This window comes from Aptenodytes forsteri, unplaced genomic scaffold (assembly GCF_000699145.1).
Source record: "Aptenodytes forsteri isolate BGI_AS27 unplaced genomic scaffold, ASM69914v1 Scaffold183, whole genome shotgun sequence".
In the NCBI taxonomy this organism is placed as follows: domain Eukaryota; kingdom Metazoa; phylum Chordata; class Aves; order Sphenisciformes; family Spheniscidae; genus Aptenodytes; species Aptenodytes forsteri.
This window is the reverse complement of record NW_008795918.1, coordinates 3,264,433-3,269,630: the sequence shown is the minus strand read 5'-3', so window position 1 is coordinate 3,269,630 and position 5,198 is coordinate 3,264,433.

Below are 5,198 nucleotides of genomic sequence, written 5' to 3'. Positions count from 1 at the left end.
AGGGAGCTGGGTTAGCCATCGCCCCGCCGGGCCGAGGAGGGCCCGTCCGCCATGTCGTGGGAGCCATTACGGGGAGGTCAGGAACGTACCTACGGGCTTCCCCCAGCCGGTAGCTTGCGGGGGGAAGGCGTGTCCTCCATGACAGGGAGGTCGAGTCATCGCCCTGCCGCTGTGGTGCGCCTGCTTAGCCGCGTCCGGCCCGCGGGGCTGCTGCTGAAGGGGCGCCGCCCCGGGCTGAGGCCCATGAGGAGACTCCTTCCCCTCGGCCCCCTCAGCCGGGCCTGAGGCGGTGCCGGGGGAGGCGGCGGCTCGTCGGCGTTTGCGGACTCCAAAATGACCCCTGGGTGTCGGGGAGCGTAGATTTACCCCCCCGCTGGCAAGGGCTGGGGGTGCTGACGGTGCCGGGCCAGAGCCGCACCCCGCGAGGGCGTACCGCGGTGGGACGGACCTCGCTACAGTTCACCTCGCCGAAAATAAACCTGCAAACCCCACTGTTCAGGTGCTTTTACGGTTCCTGGCCTGTTAGCAGTTTAGTCACAACATCCGTAAAGCTTCAAGCACTCGACACGTAAAAGACGTTGTTAATGGTGGTTGGTGTTGGGGGGGGGAATGAGTAGGGGGTTTTGTGGGTTTTGTTTATTTGCTTGAATTAAGCACTTCTAACAGCTTGCTATCTTTAGGCACTCTTCTTCACTGGATTTTGGACTCTGTGACCCCACCCTGATGCATGACACACCCATGATTGCTGGTGTTGCTCATCAGTGAAAAATAACAGTAAAATATTTAATATCTGACAAAAGTTACTTTTTTTTTTTCCAATCTACGGAGGACGCAATACTAACATCAACTTAGTAAGACAACAGGTAGTTACATATGAGGGAAGTACAAAATAGAAATACATATAGTTGCATTTTCATCTTCACTGCTAAATACTTAAGCCTTTCCCCCTCCTTTAAAAGAAACAAAATTTACTCAGTTTTCCAACAGTATTTGTACCATTTTTATTTGTAAAAATAACCATCTGAATGCATTGCAATAGTAGTTTACAAGTTAGGGTTCTTCATTACATTAATACAGCATTCAGTAGTTGAAAAAGTTACTAAACTGTGCTTGAGAAGATTCAGGTTGAATTCCAAGTCATTCACTGAAGTAAGTCTTCTTCCTCATTTCATATGTGACATTTACCCAAGTCTTTAAACTTCAATTTACAAAAGCAAACAATACCGACAAAACCCCACTGAAACCATCAAACAATATTTTATATTGTTTATTACAAATGTTATGCAAAATATAACACTGGCACCAGATTCGTATCACCATGGTTTGTAAAGATATATTGCACATGCTAAAGCATAAAATATAAGACAAAACCTACAAAACATAAGATATTGGCTTTAATATGTAGATCACTGCATAAGAAACGCATAAAATTACATTTTATACACACACTCGGATTGTCACTAGTTTAAAACGCCCTTTCCTATAACACTGACCTAAGGTTTACTTTTTGTGTAATAAGAAAGCATTTTCAGCAAAGCAAAAATTATACATTATTCCTATAGAAATTTAGCATATTAATTTTCATTTCAATGCAGGTAGAACATATGAAAAGAAGAAACATTTTATACATTCAGAAGGTCTGAATTCCTATAGAAATTTAGCATATTAATTTTCATTTCAATGCAGGTAGAACATATGAAAAGAAGAAACATTTTATACATTCAAAGAAGGTCTGAAATGAAAATTTACTGGTAATATATTGCTTTTATAACACTCAAATGAAGAAAAAAAAAAAAGACGAGTTTCACAAAACATTTCCATAATACACAAATATAAAAAGGCACTCTAATATTTCTTACATGACTAAGAATAAAAATCACAATTTTTTTTAAAATCATCCTCAAGATACATAACCAAGTTTCTCAACAGTACAATGGATAAACAATTCATTTCATGTGTTTGTTCTAGTTCAATAATCTGGCAGTTGTTTACTGCATAAAAGTACCAAACACATTATGGTGCCCTTTTAGTAGCGATGAACAGAAATCCCCTGAGCTATTTCACAGCAATTTCAGGCAGTCCGGAGGTTGTAACTCAGTATTTATGAGAGAGACTTGGGACCCCATCCTGCTATGGATTCCACCTGCAGCTGTGGTTAAAATATAGGATGAAACGATCCTGCTAATACACCCGGGCAGGCGGCTGCCCCTCCCCAAATATCCTTTGCTTGGTACAGACAGAGGAGTTGTCCATGTACGGTAAATTGCAGGATCCAGGGTTAAGTGCAACAATTATGTATGATTAACTCTACTCTTGTAAAAAGTCCACAGAAAGGCAAGGTGATTATTTACAAGAGCAAAATTATTCCCATGCTTAAATATCTGCCCTAAATTACAAATTTATTTCTACATGTGATAAATTACATTACAGATTAATGTACTAGCATACAAAAAAAGGGATTCTGGTAACTCATGTGGGATAGGCCAATACTGAGTACTTCCAAGCATCTTGCTCATGTCAGTTGTCCTCCTAAACACACCATACTCAAAACATGACTTTCCCAATGCCCTTAAGATGCTAGCAAATTATATGTTTCTGTGATTTTTTGAATATTGCATACTTACATCATTGTTAGTTTACAGAAAAGTTTAATCAGTAAAGTTCAGATTTGGTTCCTAGAAGGATCAAAGTAATTCAGTAATCACCTATGCTTCTATAATGTTGTATAAATCATTAAGAGGCAGCAGTTGTTGCACTACACAATAACCAGAGTTACGAGGTATTGCAAATACACAGAAATATTTTCAGTAACTCTGTATGGTAGCAAGTAAAAATACTGAAATTTTTAAATGGCTGCTTAATACAATACAACATCCTCTTTGTAAAGAGGACTGGTTTTCTCCTAATGAAGCAACTTCATGTAGGATAGCGTAACTTTCGGTTAAAGTAAGATGGTTATTGCTATTCTGCAACTCTTAAAAGCAAAAACGTTGAGAAAAATCCATCATAAAAATGTTATTCTGTGCTATTTCTGAGGAGAAAACCAGGGTTTCAGGTGCTCTGTCATTCTATTGCAGAAAATACAGAGTTGAAGGAAAAGAAATGTTCACCTTTTTAATATCCTCTTTGTAAAGAGGACTGGTTTTCTCCTAATGAAGCAACTTCATGTAGGATAGCGTAACTTTCGGTTAAAGTAAGATGGTTATTGCTATTCTGCAACTCTTAAAAGCAAAAACGTTGAGAAAAATCCATCATAAAAATGTTATTCTGTGCTATTTCTGAGGAGAAAACCAGGGTTTCAGGTGCTCTGTCATTCTATTGCAGAAAATACAGAGTTGAAGGAAAAGAAATGTTCACCTTTAGATACTATCCTTGTGATTTTTTTGTTGCAAACTTTGGAAATTTGTTAATGTTCAAGGAAACTATTTATTTTTACCTAATGTTCAAGGAAACAATATTTAATTTTAGCAAAGCAAAATAAACTTAATATATAAATATTTTTCCTAATTAAAGAACTGGAATCTGCCAATAGATTTTTAACAATTCAGTGGAACACAGCTAAAAACTGCAACTAAAATAAAAATCTTTACTTTTCATTTACCCTGCCGAAAGCGTGCACTGAGGAAGCTCATCTCATCCTCCCAGCACAGATGTAGGCCTGCAGACAGCCTGAGTGTGAATCACGGGAACTTTAACACCTTGACTCCATGCTGTATTACCTTTTCCCCTCTTTACTGTAGCTGTAGAGCGTTCTCTCACTTGTCTAGCAAGGGGTTGGATCCCTTTCTTACGCTCTTAAATGGTGGAAGGTGTTTTGCTCTCTGCTTTTTAGCAATATAGCCTGCGGACTTTATCTTTGCATTCCATACAAGAAGATGGGCACTCTCCCTTCCTTTTTCTACTCAGGCCGTCAGTCTTGCCTAGATTCACATTTCATTTTGCATCATGCCAAATAGTATGCACAAATACTACCTAGGAGAACAAGCCATAGTTATTTTTCCTGGGCATTTGTTTCATTTCAAATAAATATAAACACATTTACATTAAAAGTATATGAACATATTCTTTAGTCTGGATAAAAAAAAAACCTGTGGTCAACACATCATCAGTTACAAATGTCAACTTGAAACCTGCGTCATAAAATGTAAAATTCACTCAAGACTACTCATTACCTCAAAAGTTTATATTTTTACGGTTTAGAAAAACTACTTCATTATGTCACTCACATTTGAAGAAAAAATAAAAGTAGCAAAGTCTTCCATTTAATTACTGAAGCATTTTGGTCCTCTTGGTACAGCTGGTTAGTTCATGGTAGCTTTTTGTTTAGTTTTTTTTTGTTTTTGTTTACATAGTCTCATTCTTCCTTTTGTACATCTGTTGCAGGCGAGGGTCGTGGTCCATTTGACCTAGAAACTTTGGCAGAAGGAGTAAACATATTCACAAAGCTGACATTGCTTTAAAAGCTGGTGACAATAGGCTTTTTTAGCATGTATCTCTGATCCCCTGCACGGTACGCTGCTATGTTTTCTGGTGTTTGGTATTTCAACTTTTGGTGTTACGCTTTCATTGCTTTACCTTTGCTCTGTTAATCCAAACACTGGCAAAAGTATTTTAAAATTTGATACTGTTTACAGTAAAAATAAGTTATTTAAACATAGAAAAGGAAAAAAATCCATTTAAGTTGGCAAGTCATTATAAACTTTTACATACACCTTTGTCTACACCTGATTATTTTTTTTCTGATACTAGATTCATGGTTAACGGCTCAGGTGACAGAAACATCTAATGACCCTAATTCTGTAGTGCAAATAAACCGTACATGTTTGTGCTGAATTGAAAAAAAATAAGGGCCAAGTGATTTTAATTTTACACAAGTGGTTCCACTAATGTCCGTGGGAAAATACGATGAGACAAGTAGAATTTGGCCTTAAGAGTTTATAACTATTTTTCTAATTGTGTGCTGCAACTAAGAACTGTAAAAAGTGCCTTCTGTAGGTTTAAGTGCTTAATACATGCAGAATGTAAAAGATTTTGTTTCCTGTAGAAAAGTAATAAAGGCAGTTTTAAGATTTACAACTTTACCTTTGGTTTGTGTAAAAAAAATTATCTAATTAACAAAGCCCCTGGAAGCAGGAAACAGGCAAACAGAGGAAAGGGGTGATGCTCGAATCTATGAAGGCTACACAGGAAATAAGTTC